The 26,715-nt window shown below is 41.4% G+C and overlaps 2 long non-coding RNA genes across 2 annotated transcripts in view; both read right to left on the minus strand.

Moving 5' to 3' along the window:
* The window catches only part of LOC120750613 (uncharacterized), a 38,060-nt gene extending 15,310 nt beyond the window's left edge, over positions 1–22,750 (minus strand). The window contains exon 1 of the long non-coding RNA XR_009207668.1: positions 22,632–22,750. This is a non-coding gene — a long non-coding RNA (uncharacterized LOC120750613). The remainder of the gene's footprint in view (positions 1–22,631) is intronic.
* Positions 758–10,463, minus strand: LOC131378519 (uncharacterized). Its single transcript, XR_009207669.1, has 5 exons — positions 10,329–10,463; positions 3,818–3,914; positions 1,517–1,598; positions 1,294–1,331; positions 758–862 (listed from the first exon to the last, which is right to left on the minus strand). It is a non-coding gene; the product is annotated as an uncharacterized LOC131378519 (long non-coding RNA).
* Positions 22,751–26,715: the final 3,965 nt, after the last annotated feature.

Genomic DNA, 26,715 nt, shown 5'->3' on the forward strand with positions numbered 1-26,715 from the left:
ACTCCCTAACCTCTGCAGCTTGCCCCTCTGTAAAGGAGCAGTAACACCCTAGCAGAGTTTATGCAACTGCTACTCAATATTGCATTAAGCTTCCTCTGTCTGACATGTAAAACTTCCACCTGCTCAGTCACCCAAGTCCTGACTTGAACTAATGACTTTTGATACTACTGGGCTATATTTGCTCCCAGCAGGCTGATAACAAAGTGTACAGAGGATCGCCTGATCCAATTTATGCTGTAGTCTGAGATAATAATTATTTTACACTGGCTGTTATTACCTAGCAGCAGAATCAGTAAAAGTTTGTTCTCTCTAGAAAAGAAGCAAAATGAAAATGCAGTGAGAAATCCATGTGCTGTGGTATTTTAAAAATTTCAGAGAACCACTACTGTATCATTAGCTATAATTTTAAGATTTGACAAGGCTGTCAATGAGCCTTGGTATTTTGTCATCACTGTACTATTTGAAAAAAAAAATCTGTTTCTCTCCATTGGCTTCTTCTTTCATCTCTGTAGTTGGCAGCATTGTTATTTGTTTTTCTCCCTAATAGAAATTCTAGAACTACTGGTAGAAAGGAGAGTATCACAATTAAAAATACACGGCTCTCTCTCCTTAAATACATCTCTCTTTCTCTGTTTAAAAATTAGGATTTTACAATGTAAATGAACTATTCTTCCTCCCCCTCTCAATTTGTTCCAAAGGCAACAGAAGATTTAAAAATCTGTTTCTCCCTAGACTTACCACTGATATAATTCTGAGTCACTGAAAAGTTTGCTTCTGTCCACTCCCTTCTTTGTTGCACAGAAATGTCTTCACAAATCTCCTGTTATCAGGCAGTGCTGAGAGTAGAGCAATGGTGGAGTCTCTGAATGCCAGCAAAGATGATCAAGTTTGTAGTGATAAAGTACAGGAATAAGCAAAACATTGTAGCATGTTTTAAATTCAATCCTGCTCTGCATTTGAGTATTTTCTGCGCCATATCCACACAAAATAAGTATAAAATAGGCCAGCAAGTACAAAATAAGACTGTGTATTCCACTAGAGCACAATAAAGCAACTCACAGGCTTTCTGTTTAAGCCATTGTAATGCCTTGGCTACCAGGGAGGCTTCAAAGCTTCTGAATCTGGCATTTTTTGTTACTACTTTTATGCTTATTTAATCTTGCATTATTTTATTTAATCTTTAATCTATGAGCTAATCTTCCCCTGCCCCTCCCTTAATGCATATCCTGATCCTGCTACTCTATGCAGAATCATCTTTCTGGATGTTCCCTCAAAACATATAACACAGCTCACCTTGCCATGTGTAGACAGCTTTATCTGCTCCAAAACACCTTGTATATAAAGAGATAAGAAGAGAGAAAGAGGTTCATTCACCTTGCTAGAAGTTGGTCACTAGAAATCCATGCCAGCAGATCCACAGACCAGAAAATCCTTGAGAAAAGTGGATTTGGCACTGCTGGGCAGATTCAATGTATCCATGTGAAACCAAGCCTCTCAGATGATCAGGGATACCTACCTGGTGAATTCAGGTTGGGGTTATGAGGAAGCAGCAGCGGAGAAGCTCAGCTGCATCAGTGACAGCCAACTTGAGCAGGTGACTAGAAAATTATCAGAAGTAGAAAATTAGAAATGCCCAGGCCTCCTCAGGTGTGTTTTGTGGACGGCTCATTAAATTACACTTCAGTAAAGTTTCACACTTTTCCTTTTCAATGTGGCACTGTATCAAAGGAGCAGCATTTTTAACTCAGTCTAGGAACTACGGAAAAGAGGTGGGATAGAATGTAGCAGCATCACCCTGGCTTTTCCTGCCTCCCAGGTCATTTACTGGTGTGGGGTCAGCAGGGATTATAGCCACAGGTGATGCCACAAGCGCAGGGGTCCAGTCCCCAATGAACACCCTAAACTCAGTTCTTTGAAAGAGCAACTGCATACTTCAGTTCTGATCCACAGCCAAATGAATAACCAAAAGAATAAACACAAATCTTGCAGGTGTCTTTAAGCCCATCCTTGGGACTTTGACTGGGGTGAGAAAATTTCCAAGAAAATGCGGAAGACAGAGGTCCAGGAAAAATGAGAAGGCATCGTGGAGAAAGTGACACAAAGTCACATGCCTGAGTGCTAGATTTCATTGTCAGGGCTCCAACTTAGATTACAAGTTTGATGATACTTTAAGTAACCCCACAATCTACTGTTCCTGAAATTCTCCTGCCCCTGTTCTCAGGAAGCATATGAACAACAGGCAGATAGGGTTAAAACAAGGCATATGTAATGAAATGACAACTTATTCTGTTGATATTAGTAAGGTCTGCATAAGGAAAGATTTTATCTCGTCACAGTAAGAGTTTAGTGCCCAGGTTACTTCTGAACTGTAGCATATATTTGGTCCCATACAGAATGGTGTGTCTGCAACCAAAGGCCAGAGTTATTTTAAGAGAGAAAAACAGAAATGTATCAATGTGAAAGAAAAGGGCTGTGGAATAAGAAAGACAGTTTGTTTTTCATTTCTAGAAGCACAATGAAACCAAGTGCTTTGCATGAACTATCCTGTCAATAGCTTAAAAAGATTAGGAGCGGGGCATTCTTTTTGTGCACGTGACCTTTTCAGCAGCTTGGCAAATAAAATAAATAAAGAGAACAGGCCAGCCCCAGAGGTGGGTTTATATTTAAACACAAAGTTTACATTCAAGTTTCTAGGAGAAGAGTTGGAACAATGTGATGTAAGCTTGGATCTTCTAATTAAGATCAAATTGCCTAGTATTTTTAGACTTTAAAACAACAGGTTTCGACCCAAAATGCAGTTCCAGTTTTCTTTTCTCTTGGATCTATTGTGAATTATTAGCACTTAACTTCCTATAAACCAGATCTGGCATAGACTTCAATGGACATAAACCCAGAGTCAGAGGGGGGCTGCTGGGTTGAGTTTTTTTTTTCTTTTCAATAAACACAGATTTATAATGTGCCAAAAATTCTACAGATCCCTTCAGTCCAAAGTTTAGGGGCAGGCTTTCAAAACATTCTAGGCTTTTTTATTTTATCCACCTCGTAGCTTTTTGTGTAGGCATTCCTTCCCAGCAAATAGCACAAGAGCTAGCATGCTGAACAAATAAATACAAAAAGGTTACTGAGAGCATAACACTTTCCCTCCAAGCAGCCTCCCTCTACCTTGCATGCACACACTGCAAGTTTGAGTTACAAGTGTAATTTAATTCCCACAAAATAAACCAAACAAGGCCCTCAAGGATTCAGAAAAAAAATATTATTGAGTCATGGCAACTTGTTTTGTGTGTGAGCTCACTGAAGATATAAAAGATCCAGAAATAACTTCTGCTTGTTGGAGCCTTCATTTAGACCTCATTAAGATTCACAAGGTGCTCCTGTGCATCTTGACCCCTCCACAAGGAAAGATTGAAAGGTTACTCATGGAAACACCAAGTTCATCTTTTTGTGAGATATTCTGACTTGTAGTAAGTTTCTAAGAAATGTACCTAGCCCTAGTGGCATTTTGTTCAGTGCTCTGTTTTTTTTACCTGAGGCAAACAGGACTTAATAAGGCAAATTTTCCTGTGCAGTAAGGTATTGTAAGGTTTTTCCCTAATCTTAAATACGTAAGGCAGGCTTTACTTCTTTGAAAGTGAAAAAACCAAACCGTTCTCACAAAAGTTGCTTTGAATGTGCTTTTGCAAGCATACATCATGCTTCACTTACAGTGTTTCAAAACCACTCCTCTCAGTCTCGAAAACCAAGGTCGCTTTTTCATAACTTGCCATCTCTGAAGCAGGTAAACACATCCAAAGGATTAAAACTACCTGTCACTTACCCTTAGCGGGCTGGTTCACTGTAGTAGAAAGATGAGCCTTTGTGCTGTAAAAGTGTTACACTTCAGGGTTCCTAAGGACTACACAAGCAGTCTTCACCTTAAAAAAAGAGAGAAATAGGTGTTTCACAGCACCATATCCATGTACACAAGGTTCACAGCCAGTCCAAGTCCAATGATAAGCGGTGATCCTAAGCACGCTATGCATTGTCATGCAGCAAAAGCTGCTTCCTTGTGTCCATGCCCAGAGTCCTGTCCCAGCTTGCACAGGAAGAGAGGTGAATGGGTTAAACCTTTATTTCCACTGCTTCTTGACAAGGTTATATGAAGGCTGAAAGTCTTAATGGAGTTTTTCTAAGGTTTTATGTCAGATCTTGGCTTCTTTTTTTCACATTGTTCACAAATAGAATTCAATCTTTGGAAAAGATATTTAAAGAGCTTAAAACATATGATTGGAAGAATCTGACCTGCATTTGAAGGTGTCATGTGGAACTGCTAAAAGAAGACTCCTATTGACTTTTCTTCCCTCTATGAAAGTGGCATTAGTGACTCACTGGATGTGAAGATGTGTCAAAGATTCTTTATCTGCTACTTAAAGCACATTCACCGTCTCCTCTTTCTCCATGAGACCGTTGTCTCCTCATGTCTGCTTGTTTGGATGATGGACATCATTGACAGAGCAGGTATGACTGGCAGAGGAAATTCTCTGCCAGAAATTGCGGCAGTCACACAATGTGATACACCCAGTGACTGTCTTGGAGAGAGTGGCTGTATGCACAGGAAATCCTTAGTGTTTAGGGTTTGTTGTTACCTTTTCCCCATGAAAATAGAACAGAAAGAAGACACAGTTAGCAAGAACCTTTTAAAGTTTGCCTTATGATCTTGAAATTCAGTGTTACTCTGGGACTTGGAAAGAATTAGTAATATGTCAGATGATACAAGTATAAAAAAAAAATCATACTCTTCTAATTACCTCTGTATTCACTCCTATACTGTGGATTTTCAGAATAAAGACTGGTAGGGACCTATCACAGAGGTGCACAGGCATTTAGAAGAAGTCCTATCATTGCTTAAAAGGATGTATCTTAATGATGTGACTGCCACTATGTCTTGGGACAGATTTCTCATCTCCTTTGCCATGTTACTGTTGCTCAATGATTTCTCACGCTACTTTTTCTACATTGGTTTTTGGTTTATTTTCTGACCTTGTGTATTTCCCAAGGCTCAAGCTGCTATCCTTCCTTTAAATAACAAAATTACTAATTTTATTTTCATTTTCCACTCTCTCTCCATTACTCTTCTGTTCTCAACTTCATTTCTTCCCACTGTGTTTTCTACTTCCCATTTATCTGTCTCAGTTCCTGGCCTTTCTTTCCATCTCATCCCAGTCTGTAACCTTGGCTTCCTCTTCCTTCTCTCACCCCTTGTTTCACAGCCTCTCTTGACTTTATCTTAGTCCTGTGTCATTTCAGCTAGCCCGCTAAGCTCTCTGAGGATATGTATATGCACACACACTTTGTTGCCTAAGTAATTGCCATGGGCTATCTTGGGTTTCCCCCCATTCTCCATGACTATTTCAACTGAACAGTCACTTTGGGACTCATAAATGTGCTAAGAAGGGTGGTTCTGAAAGTGCCCATAAAAAAAAAGCCTTTCAACTTTTCCCTTTCCATAGACTGCTGCTTTTGCCTGGCAGAGTTGTCTTTTAACCTATGAGCCTGCAGACAGCTTGCTCCCTGATCTGCTGTATTGTGCTGGTAGAAGTCCCTCCTCAAGTGGTACCTGTACGTGACGATCGCACTGAAAGAAATAGATAAGAAACACATACTTTCTCCCCAGATGAGATTTTCTGGGGTTTCTGATCCATGCAAACTAAGCACTAGCTGTGAAATAATCTGGTCCATAGTTCACATCAGTTCTTGTTGTCTCTCTAAAATAATGCAAGTCATCTATTTGGGTTTGTCCTCTTGCTGCCTCCTGATGTCTTCAAGCCCTGGACTACCTGGAAAGGCTAGTGGTAAGATCCCTATTGCTATGGCTATGAATGCCCATCGCTATCTTGTCCCCATGTTCATCTTAGCTATTCAGAAATGAAGGCCCCAAGAAGAACTAGTAGGCCCCAAATCGATCCTTTGAGCTCAGTGTAAATACAGCCAGGTTGGGGAGAGAGCTGGGTCTAGTCCTTAATCAGGCAGTGAGCACAGTAGTGTGGCTAAGTATAGAAGCCACTTAGTTTACAGTACAGTGACCCAATAATTATGCAAGATAATACTGTATGCACTTAGCTTGCCTGTACCATTCAGGGCACTTGCCAATAATATACGAGCATATTTCATTATCTCTTTCCCCAGCTCAGGGCTCTCTATAAACAGTTTGTTTTCTCCCAAGATCGCTGGAGCTATGGCACAGGGCACTGTCTAGGTATATTTAACCCCGCAGATCATTCCAACATGCTTCTTTAAAAGAAGATCATATTGTTTTTCCTGCTTTCCATTTTTGTAAGCCTATGCTTTGGCTGCAGTGTACTCTACATATCTGGCTGTAAATAGACTGCTCGGAGCCAAGCAATGTGGTGCCTTGACTAATTTCAGCATTCACTTAAGCTAAATTATTTATGATACTCTCTGCACAGGCTTTTCTCTGTTGTTGTTGTTTTAATGTCATAATCTCAGCAAGAATAAAGGGATAATTTGCATGCGTTTTCAGCTACTGCAGTAGCTAACACATGGCTCTGAAAACTGAAGCCAACTTCAATATATTAAAAGTTTAAACTGAGTGGCCAGAAAAGGGAAATCTTGACGTGCCACTAAATCATGTTCCTAACAGCGAGAAAGCTTAACATTTTTGCTTAAGCAGCTGAGACAACATCAGAAACGTTTTCCAATGGTACAGTTATTCACTTGTATCAAGAGCTCATCACCTTTGCTGCAAGAACATAAATCAGGAGGATGTTAAGCTGTGAATGCTTTATTTTCACCTCTATGCTGATATTACGAGTCCAAGTTCATCGCCAGCAGAGCATGTCTCCATCGTCATGAGAATATAAAACACTGCACAGGCAGAGGGAAGAAATACAACTGTGTTTTTAAGGAGCCTCTGAGTTTCCAGCAGGCACAAGGCATGAGAGATAAGAAAGAGAGTAAAAGTCAGAAGGGAATGCAGAGCAGAGAGGTACTCCTTCTCCACCAGCTGGTGGCTTGCCAATGAAAACAACAGAAGTGGGGATTAGAGTTTGCAAGGTTGCACGTTAGAGGAGGGCTACCTATTCCCTGCCTTTTCTCCTCTGAAAAGCTGCCATGTGAGGAGAAACATTCCTTTTATTATTTATGGGGACAGCCACTCTTGTTTATTATGCTCATGTTACTATGCTACATGCCAAGTACAGGCCCTCTTTTTCACAGAGAAGTTTTTCTTCATACAGAGTGGGGGGAAAAAGGAAACATAACACCCCCCACTCCCTGTTTGTAGGATTGGTGAGGAAGTTAAAGTCAGGGTATTTAAGGGAGATCTTTCTATAGAGTTGTGATTTTGCTTAGAAAGGTGGCAGCAGCAGAGCACTGGAGTGGCCTGACACCATCGTGCTCGAGGGTATGAGCAGATCTGCTTCAAGAGCATTTCTCTTTGCTCCAGCACTGCTCAGGCAATCACATCCCTTAACAGCCCAACGAGTGGAGAACTCACAGCAGAAAGATTAAACAACCTATAATCTGAACATCAGTATTCATACAGCTTGTAGGAGATGGATATTTTCCCCCCCTCTGGGTTTGGAACAATGTTGATAGGAAAGAAAGAAAAACAAGTTTATTCCTCACCCCCTTTATATTTTTTTCAAGGCAGCTGAAAGACAGCTGACCTGTTTTCTGAGTTCAGCAACAAAGCAGGCTCCCCACCACCTGATCACTTCTTTGTGCCTGTCCCCTGAAGCATGTTTAATACTGAAAGGCCTGGCCCTGGTCAGTGATTGCAAAGGAGGAAACCCTCGGCTGCACTTGGACTGCAGCCTTCATATTGAATGCAGGCAAGGATTTGAAACAATCCACTGAATGCAAAGTAAATCCCAAGGCAAAAGGAAGGGAAACTAGACAACAGTACTTTCTGTGGTAGATGGCAGTGGATTTATTGCCTGGCAGTTCACAAACTGCCTACAGCTGGGGGAAATTGCTAGCTCAATTATCCTGTGTTTAATGTGATTACTGGTACTGGTTCATAGGTTTAATTTCATTCCTTTGAATTCCACTCCACTAACAAAAACAAAACAATCAAACAGAAAAAAGGTGCAATAAAATCTCTTCCAAAATACAGGATAAAAAATGTATTTTTCAAACCAGGAAACTTCACTCATTTTGTCTTCAGGTTTTTTCTTATTTTTAACTAAATTATGCACAGAAGGATCTTATTCTGTGGGAAAATTCTGCCAGGCTGTAAGAAAGGAAAAGAACTCTTTCTCCTTTCCCAATGGAGTTTTTTGAGAGATGCTCCTTGAGTTTAGAATCTAGGAATTAAATATTTAGATATGGGAAACAGCAGCAAGAGAATATATTTGCAGTGGCCATGTAAAAACCTAGTTTAGTTGGATGATGAGAGGGTACAACTCTCCCCATCTAGAAAACTGTGCTAAGAATGAAGCTCCTGACTTCAGCATCACAACTCCCACACAGAAGCTTGGTTCTGCCAGTAAAGGATAAGAGAGCAAGCACATTAAAAGAACAAAGACTCCTATCTCACACATAATTTTTCAGATTTTAGCCTTAAAATACAGGATGCAGCCACTTAGTTCTGTTTGAGAAACTGCATATTGGTTCACAATGGCCTTAGAATAATGTGCTGAGCAAACATTTTCCTGTTTATCAGCAACATAAATACCATGTGACAACAGCAATACTTCAGGTGGAGCCTTTTCCTTTATTGGGCATGATCTGAGTGACAGGACAATTCCCAAGACCCAAAAGAAACATACCATAGAGAAACATATCCCAACAAATTACATTTTTCATGCTACAAGGCTGCTATATAACCACTGTAAAAGAGCTATAGGTTTAACACACCAGTTTACTCTTGTTTGCAACAGGTTGCTGAGCTTACTTGGATTTTGTCCTTAATATAACATTAATAGTTGTTGCAAACAATGTATTGAATGCCTTCTCAAGGCAGATTATTGAATCAAAAAGCACAATAACTTTCCATGCTCTTTCAGACTTGCTGTGGTGAATATTGCAGATACTGTTCCTTTCACAGAAAGAGCATGGATGTTCTATTTTTTGTTTTTCTCATAAAGAAACAGAAATCATTGCTTTTTTATAAACAAAACATTTGATATATGGCAATGCAATACTGCTCTCCTAGTGCCTATACTGACCTCCAAAATCCCACTGCAGAATGCTGTTTTCTTACTGTTTTTTAATCACCTGTTAAATACCTTTTCTGTCACTGAGACTGTCCATTTGACTTAATTTACACCTCACTCTGCAACTACTGCATTATTTAAACATTTATAATTCTGTTTGCCAATGACTGTCTCCATGTTTCTAATGTGTTAATTAAATTAACATTCATAACATACCTGATTATATTTTATATATTGTTGACTTAATTTACATTGAATTAACCATAAACAGTTCTTACCAGTTATCAGTTTAGCTCATTACAGGAATAATGTTTTGCCTTTTTTGGCATAAAACTACAGTTAATAACTCACTTCATTCCCTTCAGCTTCACCACCATGGCAGGCATGAAGATGTTCTCCTGCTGTCAGCATCCCTGACTGCACAGGCCTGCCCAAGCCAGACATTATACAGCAGGTTTAAAGATGAATTACGTTCCAGACATCTTTTTTTGCAGCATCAGCATCCTATTCTTTCATTCCCTCCCTGTCCTCACCTAATGGACATCACACCAAGTCCATTAGCTTCCAAGGAATTATTTTTATTTTTATCAGGAGATGTCTGGGCTTTGTGATCTCTACCCTTCTGCCGCATCCCAACATCCTTGTCTCACTCCAGTGCCCCAGCAGCCCTAGTTTCTTTACTGCAACACTTTCTCTAACTTCAGGCTTACTGGTGGCTTTCTCCATTTGTACCAGCTGAGCCCTCACAGTCCTGCCCAGCACTTCTTTTACTAAGAAACCATCGAGCCCTGCGTTACTCAGTCCTGACATTTATATCTGCATTCTTTCTACTCAACAACTTTATAACATTTGTAGTTACTGTATTCTAATAGATGGTGTCTGCAGCCTCTTAAAACCTTCCTCTCAATCTCTGTATATTTAAAAAAAAAAAATCACAGATTTCATTTCTGCTGTGCTATCTTCCCTCTGAGTAACTAGACTGTCTCGCACAGGAGTGAGTAGGTGAGGAAATCTCTTCCCAGTCTCAGTGGACCTAGCATCTTCCATTAAATTCCATCAGTTCTCTCTCAATCCTGCCACACTCTCAAAACAGTGCAAGTCCATACACTTGTCTCCTTCTCAATGTCCTCCCAAACTTTATCCACTGGTATAACAGGTTATCTGACTTACCTTTTATTTTTTTTTTTCAGCTTCTTTAAGCTCCAAATCTTCATGAGTTCTTCCCTTTGCAAACTCTCTCCCTTATCAAGGGCCCATCTTGGTGACCCCTACTGAAGCCATCACTACGGAAGAAATGTACCCAGGCTCCCAGAGCCATGGCTCGACCTTGCCCTTCCAGCCTAGGTCCTTCTGTCCCTACAAGAAAGGGTGACACACGGTGGGGTGATCATCAAACTCAGCATCTGCTGATGCCAGGCTCCAAATTTCATGCCCAGCTGGGCTACTGGGTCACTGCTCACATTCTCCAGACCCACAGTCCAAAGGTACAGAACACACCTTCCCCAGAACCCAGTCACTCGCCACTTCTGCAGGATGACTACAAGCCTTTCTTTTGTCTGAGAAATGCCCCTTTCTATCCCAAGAAGAAGGGATAAAATGGTGTCCCCACAGCATTCAGACCTGAGTCTTTGGCAGCAGTTTTTCCAAACCCTCCCTGGTTGTGCTTGCTCATAAAAGTACCCCAAAGCCTGGATGTGATTTTATTGTATTGCACTTCCTGGCTCCAGGTCGGCTGACTGTGTGCTGGGATTCTTCATGGAAGAAATGGTATCAGCTCGTCTGTTTACGAGACTTGTACGTGTACTTACGATCGTCACGGGGAAGATCTGGGCACCGCTACAGTACTAATAAATGGTCAGTAATAATAAAAATAAAGGAATAAACTCTAAACAAATAGCAGCAGCAGGAGCTGGCAAGAGTCAAGAGACTTGAATGTTTTCTTTTCTTTGACTTTTTATTAAAGTTAGTGAAAAATCTGTATATGAGGAATCTTTTCCAGGAGAAAATGCCTTTTTTTTTTTTTTTTTTTTTTTTTTTTTTTTTTTTTTTTTTGCTTTTCCCAGAGTGAAAACTCAGCAAACAAACACAAATATTCCTATACCACCATATTCAAACTTAGTCAATTCACAGGTAAACATTTTAGGCAAATGCAAGCATTTAATGGGATTTTAAAGGAGGTCCTTTAAAAATGTTTAATAAAAATTATAAAAATGAAGAAACCTCAAGACTTAATAATATTTTTTTACTCTCACACTGACCCAGTTGCATAGCTTCTGCTAAAAATTTGCAATCCCTTCTAATATATTGAATACATAAGCATGTGTGGATGTGTACAAATACCTACACATACTTAACTCTTTCATGGCCTTAAAAAATTTTGTGAACCTCTCAGATGCCAACATTCATTGCACTTGTCCTGAAGCAAAATCTCTGGAAAGACAGCATCTGTCAAGCACTCATACTCGGGCTATCATGGGGTATATAGAGCTCAAATGGATTGTTATCTGTCAAAAATTCATCTGTCTTGAAATGAAAATGACAAATGCTTTGCTACACTGAAACAAGAGCTTCTGTTTTTTCACTCCATTTTGCAAAGTGCCTCAGTTTGCAGCTTTTCTTGCAGCAGAACCCTTTGAGGGCCACCCATCAGCCAGGCTCTGCTGCGTGAGAGTGGTGCCTTTTCTCCTGAAAAATGGTAATAATTTATTCAGTGGGAATTGACCCGTTGAACTAGTCTATTGGACATGGACTTCACCCCATTTGAAAGCTTTCCCCACAGGCTATCATCAGCATATCTATCTCAACGCAGCCTTAGGTGACTACTTCATCTTACGAGCCTTGTTTGGAAAGGCTGCTCCAGAAAAATTCCACCTAACCAATTTTTTGTTACCAGGCACACATTGGCAGAGATATTCCATGTTTTCTACCAAAGCACTTTTCCTGGTTTTATTCTTTCCTTGTCTTTCCTAAGTATGTCCCTATGGGACGTTTTAACTCTTTCTAAGAACTCTGGACACCAAAGAAGTTACAAAAGTGAAGCAGACCAAGTCAGTAAAACCAAAACCTCGACCAAAATTAAGAGTAGAATTCAGTCAAACAAACTGCTTCCTAGTTAATCTTCTTTTATTAGAGCGCAAACACAGCGGATCTTCCTGTGTGAGGGATCTCTGGGAATCCCTGTGGCAGAAGGCCTTTACTGCCATAAATTTGTATCTCTGTGCTAGGTAGGTTACCTTCTTGGCTCCTTCACCGCACACCCCTTTAAAAGCTGTGCTTCTTCCCTGATGCCAGTTTGCAGCACCTGTTTTCTGCACAGCTACAGTGAAATGTCACATTTCACCCCTCAGCTGCACCTCTTGGCTCACATCTAGATTTTGGCCCTTGTAGAGGGCAAGGCAACTGCAATGAAAATATGATCGCAGCAGCCATTACTTAAGAATTTGGGAGACAAATGATTATCTGAAAAACCAGTTTCAAAATCCACCTCCTCTTGGTTACAGATTACAAAATTACTAATAAAATATTAAAAAAACCTTAATCCCAAACATAGTGGTTATGGATACCTGCAAGCTGAGATGAGCTGAGGCAACCCCCAAAGCTAGAGATGTTCGGGTAACCCATAGAACAAAGTGTCAGTGTCTGAGGGCTGGGATCCCCAGGGAAATCGCTCCTGTGAGTACAGACCAGCTCCTTCTTAGCAGTCAGAAAGCAGCAGAAGTGGTCTTTTGCCTGGAGAAACCAGGCTGCCACATATTCTAAACATATATTGAAAAGGGGTTTTGTAAGGCTATACCCTCATTTTTGAATAGTTAAAGCATAACACTAAGGGATAAGATCTAATTATCATAATTACTATGTGAAGATACATGGCTTAGTTTCTTGTAACTATTTCTTCAAAAAGGAGCCTCTGAGAGTATTTTTAAAAGACCTTTTAAAAGCAAGTTGAGTAATTTAACAGGGGATCTACTTATTTCAAAGACTTTAAACCCAAAAAGCTACCCTAAAGGAAAAGCTAGCTTTTACGCCATCATTATGCTACATGGGTCCTAGAGGAAACCAAGACAAAAAGCAGCAGCCCTGCATCAATGCAACCACCCCATTCCAGGGCAGCCAAAACTATACAGTGTGAAATTGAGCTGGTTTTTACCACTTGGCTCTGGAATAATAATCTCAGGTTAAGGTTATTATACTATTTGCGCATAACAAGAAAATACTTCAGGAAAGACTCTTAAAGCGGTTTATGGACCCCGAGCTTTCAGGGAGCCCAGTGAAATTCCTGTTAAGAGTTTTGGAGACAATGAAGCAAGGTGCTGTAAGTTTAAATAACGCATTCATCATCACATAAGTTACTTAGCAGCAGAAGCCCAAAACCCAGAGCCCTTTCTGATGCTTGGTAAGCCTGTAATAAATGTTGAGATGACAGAGGGTTCCTGAGGCAGGGACCAGGAGCCGATAAGGCAAGAGCTGCATTCCAGCCCCCTATCTTGTGTTTACTTCAATCTGACCACTGGGCAGCATTCTTTCTAGTGGAAGGAACAAAGTGCAAATCTCCTTCTTTCCTTCATTCTTAGGGCCAGGCTCCATGTCTGGGCAGAACATGAAGGTTTACCTTATCAGGAGAAATTCCCATGTGGCACAGCCCAACAAACAACTCAGCCATGTGCAACGTGCAGTCCTGTGCTGCAGTGAGAGGAAGAGCTGGTGGAAGGTGTACTACTCTGCAATATCTCAGGGACAGATAATACTGTAATGACAACAAAATCAAGTCTGAATGGTCTGGGAGCATTAATGAGTTGTAACAGAGCTCTCCAGCTGGGATAATGTGGTGACAGAGATTGCATGGTCTTCATAGTTCAGAGCATTCCCCAGCGCCTCAGCCTTTGCCAGTCAAACAATGCAAGTTTTAAACCCTCTAGAAAGTACTTTCCATGTCAAAGTCATTGGCCAGGGTTTCCCAACCTTTTTTTTTTTTTTTTTTAAATGCAGGGAGGGATGGCATCTCCTACTGATTGCAGAAATAAGCCTTGGCCTAACGAAGAATTGTTTTTCTCAGAGCTGTCAGGAAATCTTAGCAAAAGCATTGGCACCCTGGGAAAGTCTAAGGCAAAGGCCATGCTGCTGTTAATGTGCTCAGACAGACAGACAGAGCCAGCCCCTGACAGAGCAGGAGGTACTGAGTGTCTCAGGCCATCAGTTAGAGGGTGTGAAGGTTCTCACCAGCCCAGAGTCCTGGGATGCACTCTGTGTGCAGTGGATCCAGCTGGTTGGTTGGTCTCACTGTAAACATAGTCTAAAAGAGCTTTTGATCATCTAGGAGGAGATTCTCCTACTAAAAGTTCTGTTCTGGCTCCTTTTCAGGACCAGCACTGGAAGAGCCCCTGCCTGCATCACGCCATGCTGCAGAGTCACTTTACATCTGCACATCCTCTATCCAAATAAGTACCCATATCAGCTACTGTGTCCCAGAAAGGAATGATATTTTGGTTTAATGAATGTGTTACTTGGTTTTTGCTGCTCTTTCTGGATTTTTGTCTGTTTATCTCTGTGAGAGGGAAGACCCAACTTTTCTTCTACATTTGAGTCTGTAGAGATGGGATTCAATTTCATCAGGAGTCTGTGGGCTTGTGCAACACTGACACATAATTAGGCACATTGGAAAGTGCAAATAACAGCAATTTTCCTTTCAGATTGTACAGTGGTATCTATCAGGCTTTTCCAAATGTGGAGCCAAGGTGGGATGCTCTAAGAGCAGCGGCAACTGTGTATTCCTAATACCCTTTGAAGAAGTCTACAATATCATCCATTAAAAAACATCTGGAAAATCCACCTTAAAAAAGCCACACCAATGAAATGGCCTGCCAAGCTGCAGCTTCCCAATCCTTCCATTATAAAGAAATTTGCTTATGGTGCAATTTATGTAGGCTCCATATTCCAGCAAAAATATGTTAAGTGGTATCAGGTTACTAGAATCACTCCTAAACCAACAGTTTCCTAGAAGGGGAGGATTAAAAAAAAAAAAAAAATGAAGCAGCAGCTTTCTTCACCCTCAGGAAGTCGTTGTGACACAGGTCTCTCAGGAAAGCAACAGGAACATGAGAAATGACAGTGGGTTTTTCTGTTTGTTTCCTTATGAAAGCCTAATGTGGTGAATTAAAAGCAGAGGAAACACCCACTTTTCAAAAATGAGCTGTTACCAGTTTTTCAGCAAGGGCAAAGTCTCAGGCCAGCAGTCTATCTGCCACAACGAAACAATGACAGTAGTAATAACCTTCCCACTCCTTTGAGAAATTTATTGGAAAAAAAACCTTTGTTACACCTTAATCTTTGAACCCCCTTGTTTGAAAGCTTTGATGACCAAAATGTTTTGACCCTCTGTTTGGGGTCAAAGAAGCTTCCTGAAAGAAGATCTAACACTACAACCTCCCACTCACCACAGATAAACTTGTGTTCTGCCTTCCAGCAGAAGCTCGCCATTTCAAAGACATGATCTGACATAAAAGTAAAGAAAAGGTTTACATCTTTTGCTGAACTGCTTAGGTTTTACTGTAAGGGAAGCAAATATTAGCAGAAGCCAATGCAGCTGCTACAGAAGGTTGGTGGGGTTTGGTGTTTTTTTTTTTTTTTGTTAAGAAGATACATAGATGAACAGAACAAAACTAAACCACATGTTTAATTACTGGGACTTAAAATAGTTTCACTAGAATCCACAATCATATATTCATCAGCTGAAAACACCGATTTTTATGCAGGGATTTTTCCCTTACTTCACCTGCTTTTCTGGAGCAGAAGCAGCAAGCTCAGATGAAGACTTGAGCCCAGACAGCTCCTTGTTTCCGAGATTAACCTGAGTACCAGAAGAACACTTTTACACACAGTGGAAGTGACCTACTTAATGACTGTGGCTCATTTCCCTCTTTCTTTGGGCTGGTAGTTAGCTGCCATGCCCCCATTCCCCTCATCCCCCAAGGAAGGGATCTTGTTTTGCTGAGCATACATATACAGCTTTAAATATGAAGCATTGCAAAATGTGCTCTGGAAACAAGGGTGAGCCTGAGGTATCTGGAGCTACATAAAACTTCAGCTTCACAGGAGTCTCATTTCAGCAGGTAGTAATTCTGGAGTTACACAGATGGGTGTTATATTGTCTTCCAGGATAAATCTAGACAGGCATGTGCTTGTTTTAAAACATTCTAAACATTTTGATCTGCAGAAGATACTGGCTCTTCCACTTTCTCAGCTGATGTGATCACCTGCTCCCATTACTTGACTTCTAGAGCAGTAAGAACAAGATGATCCTGAAGAGGTGACACCCATGTGAGGCATTTAATTTACATACTGGCAACAGCAGTTGAATTTTTAGAGTTGATGCTGCACTATGAGCTAGGATAAATGTGAGTAGGAGCGTGACACTGAGCAGAAAACATGAACAACGCTGCAGGCTGCTTGTGCTATCCAAACTTGCCTGTGACTTTTATTCCTGTAGCCATGAGATCCTAAACATGCCTTTTAGTTTCAGGATACTTCACTGTAATCCTCTCATGAATAGTCACTATGCATGCAGAGGAAGAGATTAAAAACCAAATGGTTGACTCACATCAATCTAAGGCCTGGCACACTTCAAACTCATTAAGGAATAGCTCTCCAAAGCTTCCCACACAAATACTTGCCATGTGTGACTCTGCCTTTTCTGAGACTCCTAACCTGCCACTGTGACTTGCAGCTGGGTACCTTGTTCTTCCCTCACACCCAGACCTTCCACTCCCCCATGTGAACTCTCAGGAACCCACCATGTCCTTGGCCCGACCTGGTTTCTGTCTCCCACCACAACCGCTGGTGGAACATCATCTATCCTGCTGAGCCGTACAGCCACAGACCTGTTACTGCTGGCAGACCCAGGGATGGGCCTGGGTTCCCCTCTGCACAGCTGTCTGTGGTTCAGAGTGCAATGGCCAAAATGCCTGTGCCATTTTCTGTGCACACAGTCCTTTCAAACCAAAAGGAAAAGAAAGGTGTTTGTATACTTCTCTCTCTTGTCCAGCTGGAACCATTGCTTTAAATAGGTACCGAGAGACTTCTTAGTACTTCTCAGACTGAAAATAGATAAAAGCCAAGACTGGGAGCTAGAGCAGCCTTACAACAACCAGTGGCAGTACATAGCACTAAACTGAATGAACTAAGAATCTGAAAAACATCTGTATGTCTCTCGAAGGTTTTCACTTAAAAAGTGCCTGTGAGCAAACCTTTTTCTTAAGCTGGTTGTTTTTACCAGCTAATTTTCTACATGCAATTTACCTTTTTAGAAGTCAATGTATGACCTAAGATTGAAGTATCTTACAGTATTTACAATATAGCTCCAAAACCTCATATCATATTGTAAAATTGTCTCTCCACTTCAGTTTGTCTTTCTGCCAGTGCTTCAAGCTTCTTCACATCATCTCCAGCAACCCTTTCTGAAGAACTTAATTATTCTGTCCTTCTCTGACAACCACAGCAATCTCCTCTATGGGTCAGTTCTTCCAATCATGCCCTCTGCAACTTCTAAGGTGTTAAACATTAAAGCTAAATAAAAACAAAATAAGGAGGAAACTAACCCAGAAAACACAGAGGGGCTTCTCTTGACATAGTGTTCTTTCACCCCTTTTGTTCAATGCTAAGCTGGTCTTAAAATATACCTCCTTTGACGGTTTTTACCCTCCACCCCCTGCCAGACAGCTCCCCTCTTATCAGCCTCTTCCATGCTTTAGGTGAGCTTTTTAGATATATAATATAAGAATCTAGTTGAAAAGCAATCAAATTAAAATACTTGAACACTAAGTAAAATTTGTAAGAGCCTATGCTGAGGGTGTGAAAACTCAGAGACTGGCAAAGTGCCAAGAAAAGTGGACACATAACCAAGCCTCAGTGATGGGCTTAGTGATATTTTCAAAGTGATAGTTTCAAAGACCTTCCCAGAGGAGATTTTGTTGCAATAGAGAAAGTTCCTGAGCTGCTAAACTGAGAGAAAGCCGGAAAAAAAGGACCTTTTCTGCCAGGACACAGCAGGCAAGAAGGAATTTGGTTTCCAAATGCTTTCACTTCTGTTTTGTCTCACTCTAAGTTTTATCTGTTTTTCAAGCTATGGGATCTAGTTTCCATTCAAAGAGAACTTGGGTTTGTATTTAAAAGCTCTTTTACAGTTTTGAGAACAAGCAGTTTAAGAAAAAAGTTTATTCAGATCTGCCTCAACATTCTAGCCAGCTTAGAGTCCCATCACACCACCTTAGGTTATGAAGAACACACCTATTTTCAGTGGAAAGTAACAAGAAATCAGTATTTCTAAATGCCTTGCAACTTTATTTGTCAAAACGCCTTGTAACTTGTGAGAGACACCTGTGTCCTGCCTTTAAAGAGCCGTGGTGTTTTTGTTTCTGGAAGAGACACTTGTTGCTTGCTCTGGGGAAATAGGACACAGATTCTGTCTCAAAACTTCCAGAATAACCACAATACAACACTGTACAAAGCACATATTAATATTTTTGTTTGCATTTACTTTCTTGACTCTTACTGATCTTTGCTTTGCCATGAGGTTTGTATCTTGTATTATAGTATTATATCAGAATAAGCAGCATAGAAAAAAGGTCATTGGAAGAATGAACAGATGAATCAAATGTCTTATGCAACCAATTAAAGACAATGCGTCGGGGTCTTAAGATCCCATCTTTGCACAGAAAGGCAAAATGATGATTCCTGTTGCCTGATACGCTACACAATTCCTCAATTTGCGAACATGGAGTCATTTGTTCTGGGCTCATCACCATCATGCTTGACTATCAGAGACTTTTCTTTTTTACTTGGCAGCAGCAGATCCAGGTCAAAGAACATCTAGGAGTCTTCCATTTGTTAACTGAAAAGGATATACCTTTTTAATACATACCCATTATGGCACAATAGAAACATAAAAGTCGTTCCAGTTGGAAGGGACCTTTGGACCACCTCACCTCTGCTGCACAAAGCAGGAGTAACTTTTACCCTGCTTTTAAGGTTCTTAAAACTCCATCCAGTTAAGTTTGGAAAACCTCAAAGGATGCATTTCATTTCAGTCAGGAGTTCCCCATTCCAAAGCCAGTCCCCTGCCAGAACTAGTAATTTCTGGGTACTCCTACTCCAAAGGGATTCTTCAAGATCAAACTAATGCGAAGCTCCTTCACAGTGCTTTATGACAGCCTCCCGTGGTACCTTGAAGAAGATGAAATCTGTTCTCCTGATGACAATATTATCACTCTGCCTTCCTTTCTTTCCTCATGGGCCTAAATTTTATCATCTCATGGCCACAGTAATGTCAAATTGTAATGTAAAGGCAGATTGCCAGGTAAACAGTAGGAGAGTCACAATAACAGCTTATTTTACAGTTTCAAGACAATCCTTTATAATGTCAATACCAAACTCATAAAAACTTTACCATGATGCAGTGCCAATGAGAGTGACAATTACGTATCTTCATATTACTTGTCAGTCCAGTTTTACCTTGCAAGTTTTACCCAGCAATGACATAATTAACAACATTAAAATGTACAGTGCTGCACGATTTAAGTAATACCATGCCATTAAGATGAATGGCAAAAGTTCAGATCTTTGAAGATCTCCCTCTACCTGCCTGTGGACACCTTTGTATTACTTAGCTTTCGCTTGCACTTTTTCAACCATCCTTACAGTCATTTGAGGGCCAGCAGGATGTTTGTGAGACAGCCAGAGGGTAGAGCGCAGAGTAGCATCCTCTGTGGGGCAGACTTATCTGGCGCTGCCTGTGAGCCAGCTCAAACTGCCCACACAGTATGTGTCCACAAGACTTATTCACTTCTCTGGGGTCCTATACCCCCTTGCCCCTCCCTTCATCTCCTATAGTTTTTCATAATTGCTTTAAGAGCCATTTGTATGATGGAACAGCAGAAAAACTACACTTACAACAGACATGGCATTATCTCACTTGTGAAAATAAACACATGGGCATATGCTTCTATATGTATGCACATTCAAGTTTAATTTAGGAATTCTTGTTTTTCTGCCTTCCCACTCCTGCCTAGTTGACATCCATAAAGATCTTGTCATTAACAATAATTTGGAAACTAGTGAGTGTGAGTTTATGAATAGAATTTCATTGCTGCGCTATTTTGCCAGTACTTAATTTTACAAGTCATCCATAACATCTCCAAACCAGAATCTGATTGACTGAATATGTTTCAGCTTTAGCTAATAATAACTATTCAGTTTTAGAGACAGACTATTGCTGCTAAAGTGTGGCTCTGATGAGGAGTTTGAGGAAATCAAGGTCTTGATTTGATCATAGCAGGGAATTACAGCCAAAACACTTATAATCTTTTCTTCAGTTTGCCAAACAAGAAGTTTCTGTATTTGGACAACCAGACAAAAAAAGTCTAGAATTTCAAGTTATTTCCAGTGTACATATGACATGTAAACCAAAATGCAAACATTATGAAACAGTAAATAAAAGCAGGAGAAATTCCCAATAGCATCCTGAATAATATTGACAGCCTTTGATGCTTCCTCTCAAAGTAGAAGAAAACCTGTCTGTTAAGAAGTAGTTTAATAGACTGCCTGCTCCTTTTCTCTCTCTCCAGACTGTGTCTGAGATCTTAAAAGTTACTCAGGCACCTGACTCTCAATTGAACAGCTCTGGTGGTCTGGGCCATGGTTCCTTCTGTCAGGGTCATCTAGATGTCTCTAGAGTTCCTTTTACTTAGGCTCCCCTTTTCTTTTTTATTGATCTTTATCATTTACTATTTGAGTTAATTGCTGTTATATTTATCACAGCAGCATTTGTGTTAGCCAGAGCAGAGCTCTAGTGGATATACAGACACAGGTTCTCCTCCTTGCCTTATCCATCAGTGGGACGGAGCCGTGCTCCTGAAGCCTTCCCAAGCCCCATGGTAACCATGGATGGATTGAAAGCCCCAGCTTTAAAGAGGTGTCAGCTGCCCCACCTCTGTCAATGCAATAATCACGATCTGTTTTGCTCCCAGCAACCCACAAAACACTTCATCTACATCTTCAGCTCTCATCCACTGCATCGTTCACAACTTTCAAATCTCTTATTGTAACACAATCCTTTGAGCAATTGCTATTGCTTTTAAAACAAATTTATTCCACACTCAAAGGCCTCTAAACTCCCATAATAACCAGATTGGTGCCTGCACATTAAACTCTGGTTGCTAACAAAGGTCTCAGAGAACTATCTGAGCACAAAAAGTGAGTGAAAAAGAAAAAAGGAGAGAGGCACATTCAAACTACACTTACTAATCTATCTTCCCAGTTTGAAAAATTCCTTCTGTTCTAAGTTGAAGATAAGCAGCTCCCCACACACTTGTACAGTATAATGGCTGTTCAAAAGCTCTTTCTTATCATTACCCAGTGTAAAATGCTGATTTTGCACAGCAGTTCCGAAAAGACAAAGTAGAAAGTCTTGTTATGTATTTTAAATACACTTAATACACTACTGCAGTTGTTGGATAAATTTAAAATACGAGGGAGGCACACAAACTCCATTGCCTGATCATTTGAATCTTAATAATTCAAGAGTTCCGAGGAGCAAGGGCTCAGGCAGAGCCCATCTGTCTGTCAGCCCTTTCCCCAGGTACCCTTGAATCTGGTGGTCAGTTTCAATCACGTTTGACAGAGCAGCAGCCTCTCAAAACAAATTTCACAACAATCCAAGTTGGAAGATGGAAAGAGAGACACCCCAAACCAGAGCACTTCCATTTAGCAAGGAAGAGGCAAGCAGAAGCCAGCCATTACCTTTGGCTTTGGTGGGCATGCAGCTCTACCCTTGGCCTTGTGCACACAACCTCTCGCTCACCTCTCCGGTAAAAGTGGTAAACAGTGAGAATATGAGCAAATGTTTGAATTAAGGAGCAGGATAAAGTCAAATTATCACTGAAGGGAAGATGCTGAGGACAAAGGATGAAGCAGAGGCTTAGGAGAACCAGAGAAGGAATCATTCTGGGGTCATGGGAAGAGTCTGGGGATATGGTTATGGGGAAGTCTTAAGAAGAAGAAAGGGTTATTTTGGTGAAGACTATAGGAGACAGGTATTGCAGCTAGAGCTCTATATTTCTGCCTCTTACAGGTCAGTACAAGTGTACTAACACATATGGAGAGAGCTTTGGCCCTCATGAAATAAGTAGTAGAAAGGATTCAGTCACTCACTCATGGAATTTCACTGTATTAGAAACAGAACATATTTTGTTGTCCAGCTTAAACTATCCACATGGTCTACCACACACTGTGCAAGAAGGACTCTCGGTCAGGCCTGCTTGACCATTTTTATGTTCCTCTAAATTTAAATGCACGTCCCAGGGTCATGACAGCACACAGGGCAGCTGCTCCCTGAGGCAGGGTGATCCAGGAGGCAATGGGAACCCCAACCATGCAGGACCCAGCCTCCCCAAAGTGGGCCCAAATGAGGCAAGCAGGACAAACCTGGAGACAGCAGCCAGAACCAGCCAAGAGCCCAGATCACGAGGCAGTATGATGATGGCAATGAAACAGGTCGGAGGTCTGGATCAATAAGGCCCACTGTTAAAAAAAAAAAAAAAAAAAAAAAAAAAAAGTGCAGCCACAGACGTGGATAAGAGAGCAGCAGTCCCCCATTACTGCTTGGCCAGGGTATCAAGACCCTGGGCTGGGCTGAAATGGGGCCTCTTGGCTCCGTGGGTCTGGGTGTGGCTGGAAGCTCCAGCTGAGGCTGATCAAGGCTGATTACTGCACTCAGGGGCCCAGCATATGCAAACTTGATGAAGATGGCACGTGGCTCAACATGGTGGCATGGGGCATTTGAATCTATTCAGCAATCACAAAAAAAACAGTGACAATACCCCTAAATCAACAAATACGTACATTATTCTGGCCCAGAGGCTTGGTGGCCAGGCTGAAAATGTGCATTGAGGATGGCTTGCTGCAGGGGGTGGGAGTTACAGTCTTCTGCTCAGGCTGTTGGCATCTTTCCATTTCCCCAGTGAAAACACACTGGGAAAAGCGGGGCTAGGGTTTTGTTAGCTTTAAGACTTCCACAGATCTGTCTGAATCTTACTTGAGAAAAGATTTAAAAACCAAGAAGCCCACTTCAAAGAGCCACTGTGCTGAAAACACACACATACAACACACACACATGAGCAAAGGGATTATTGAACTTGAATCTACAGATGTAGCTCCTGTGTGAGGCGAAGCAGACAAGGGCCTCTTCTTGAGACTTCTTTCCTACTGCAATTCGTTTTGATGTCTACTGAAGGGATAAGAATTATATCAGTACTGTGCAAGTGATTATGCCAGCCAGCTGATGATATAAAAGCAACTTTGTTATAAAGCTTTTGCTTTCCTAGTGTAAACTGCAGAAATGTGAGGAAATTCAGGCTTGAGCTGAATTGCTGATTCTGTTATTAAAAGTGCCATGTCTCCCTGTCAGCCAAATTCGGGGCTTAGCAGAGTGTTCACCATCTGCCCCCTGTGCAATACTCATAAATGTTGCAACCAGTATAAAATTTGGGATATGTGGGCAATGATGGAAGGTAAAAATATTCTTTCTTTGCCAGACATATATTAATTGGTTGTTTCATTTTGCACATATGGGACAGTAAAATGTATTTGTTTTCTTGCCAATAAAAGAACATTTTCCTAACTCCTTAGCCACAAGGTATCTACAAAAGGAGAAGGCTCTGATGTTTCCTGTTGGGTTTATGGTTTACATTACAATTCATACACAAATGCTTTTTGGCATCTAAATCCTGAGCTAGGAGTATTTTTAAAATTATGTCCTGAAATAGGAACTTCAGAACACTGTGTCGGCATCTGGCAGATATCTCAAGAGTGTCATGAACTATTACTGCTTGAGGAACTTGGCAGGGACTCCATGAGCCTTGTGTACCTCACAAGTGTGTAGGAGTCCAGCTTAATCATCGAGCATCTGTATAGCTGGGCTCTGTAATGGGCATATGTCCACCCACCAACCCCAGAAACACGCCGTGCTATGTCTGGATTTCACAAGATACATCTGAGCCCCTGAGCAATGAAGGCTGCTCGAACACGAGTGACAGCAGCCCACTATTTTAAAAAAGCAAGCATTTCCTCAGGGCAAACCTTGAATCACTAATCAGTCTCACTGCTCAAAGAATTTGGCGTGGGTGTTTCCATCCCCACGTGTTTTACAAAGTGCTGATACGTATGCTGAGGCTGAAAGCCCTTTATAAGTGTTTGGGATCTCACGTACAAGAGCGTTTCCTGGTAGGAGAGCACAGGAAGCATTTCTGGGGCCCTTGGTGAGGCACTGGTGAAGCCAGTGGTCCCCTGGTTGTGACCACCATTCTTGCTCCAGGACGGAAGAGGCACCCACTCCTGGTAAAAAGTGGCACCATGGTGGGGACTTTGCTCCGGTCTAATTGACATTGTAGCCGTGCTTCATGACCGGTCAAGAGCAGTAGCAGCTGTGTTTGTAAGCAAAATTTCCTGCAAAGCAGGTTTATGTGTGTCTGCTTAGTGAGGCCTTCACAGAGGTCTTTTGGTGGGAGTTTTATAAGTCATGTCCTTCAGAACCTCTCCCATCTGCAAACGTGCTCTTTCTGGACAAACGTTTGCTGCTCTCAGAAGGCACCCGTGTACCTAGCCTACGCTTCTGTGCGTAATGACATTCCGTAATGACAAGACAAGTCTTCTGCCATTTTTGATGGTCTTCATGGAAAAAGTTGCATAAGTCTACACAAAAATGTTAATATTTTTCATGGTTTACTCAATTCCAGCACAGAAACCACACAGCTCCAGCACAGAAAACAATGGCTTTTGCACTGCCTGAGCCAAGGAGCTAAGGGCTGGAAATCCAGGAGCCCCACTGGGTTGAGCAGCCTCACCAGAGACCCAGAAGGGGAGGCAAGGCAGATCACCAGTTTCAGCCAGGGTGTGCATGCCATGGCAAAGCATAAGACAGCTTTTCCCAAATGCCTCAGTGATATTTGATTCCTGTGCCTTCTGTTTTTTTAACAGAGGACACAAGTCGCCCAACTTGGGAAGACCTTGGAGAGAAGTGCAAAGGACGAAGTATAGATCCAGAGCCCACCTCCTGCACAGAGCAGGAGAGCAGGACAAAACCAGAGCATGGGAAAGGCAGGGCCAGAGGTGAGAGCCCCTCTCAGTCCTGTGTCGCATGCACTTATTTAAGGCACCAGCTTAGCTGAAGCTGAGCACCTCATCTGACCCCACCCTCTCCAACAGGCGCCTTGTCTCTGTCCTGGGGCTGTCCAATTTTTACAGTAGTTGAAATGAAGCAGAATGTTCCTAGTGTCTGTCTCTGGGCCTTGAGCTTCCAGGACCAGCAAGGAGGACTTGTTCCCCACAAGCCCTTGGCTCTGGCATTTACTGCTTCTTGACACAGAGTTTGAACGGTTGTAGAATGTGTCACAAGAAAAAAACTTTTAACTCTGGCCTTTATTTAATTTGACACTGGGTGAGGCCTTTATTCTACATCTTTCTTTAGTAGATTGAAATGTGTTTGGTCTATATTAATTTTTTGTTCTGTACCAATGGTTGGCATTGATTGGTTTCATTTTATTCACTATAAATGTTAAAATAAACAAACCGAGGTCCCAAGTGGTGGTCAGGGATTCTGCCAGACCATGGGAATTAGTGGGCCCCAAGAGGCTCTGAAAACCACCCAGAGAAAGATCTGCACCAAGCAAGGATAATAATCTGTTCCAGAAGCTAAAAAATATTTTCCAGGAGACTTGGCAATTGTGGCTTAAGATGGAGAAAGAGAGAAAGATGGATAGAGAGAAATTGCCCTTTTTCCAGGAAAAATTGAGAAGTCTGAGAAAAGAAAAACCCCAGCTATTGCAGGGTACTTAGCCACGAGGAGAGATTGCCTTTGCACCCCCAGAGATGCAGAGAGAGTTCTTTGCCCACCTGAGGAGTCCAGACAGGTAAAAGCTGGAGGAAGTCTTTGTTTACAAGAGAGATGACAAATAAGGCAGGTAGATAACTTAAAAACTTAAACTAACCTGTACCAGTGTCTAAGACACAAAAAATGATGGCTAGGGAAGTCAGTAAATCATCTGGTCAGAATTTCCGGAAGCCAGCTGAGTTTCAGTCCTTGGGATGGGCCATTAGATTCGGACAGTCTTTCCCATTAGGAGCCAAATGTCTTGTTTAACAGAAACTCATCATTTAGAAATGCCTGGAGATTTCATGTGATGATAGCTTGATATGAAGAACCAACTGCTTTCTTTGGCAATTTGTTTTAATGCTTACTCTCACGGTTAAACATTTCCAATCATTTTCTCATTTGAGGGTGCCAGGCTTCCATTTCCAGCTATTGGCACTTGTTGCGCATTTCTCTGCTAGATTAAGAGCTCCTTCATCCATGACATTTCCTGCCAGGAAACATTCTCTGTAATCTAATAATTTCTCATTTTTTATAAGTCTTGATTAACTCAGCAGACTGTGTTCTCCAAGTCTTTGTTATGGCCTTTTTCTCTAGATCCTGCACAGTGTTTTGGCTCTTTTCCACACCCATGCCAATATT

Source organism: Hirundo rustica, chromosome 3 (assembly GCF_015227805.2).
Source record: "Hirundo rustica isolate bHirRus1 chromosome 3, bHirRus1.pri.v3, whole genome shotgun sequence".
NCBI lineage: Eukaryota > Metazoa > Chordata > Aves > Passeriformes > Hirundinidae > Hirundo > Hirundo rustica.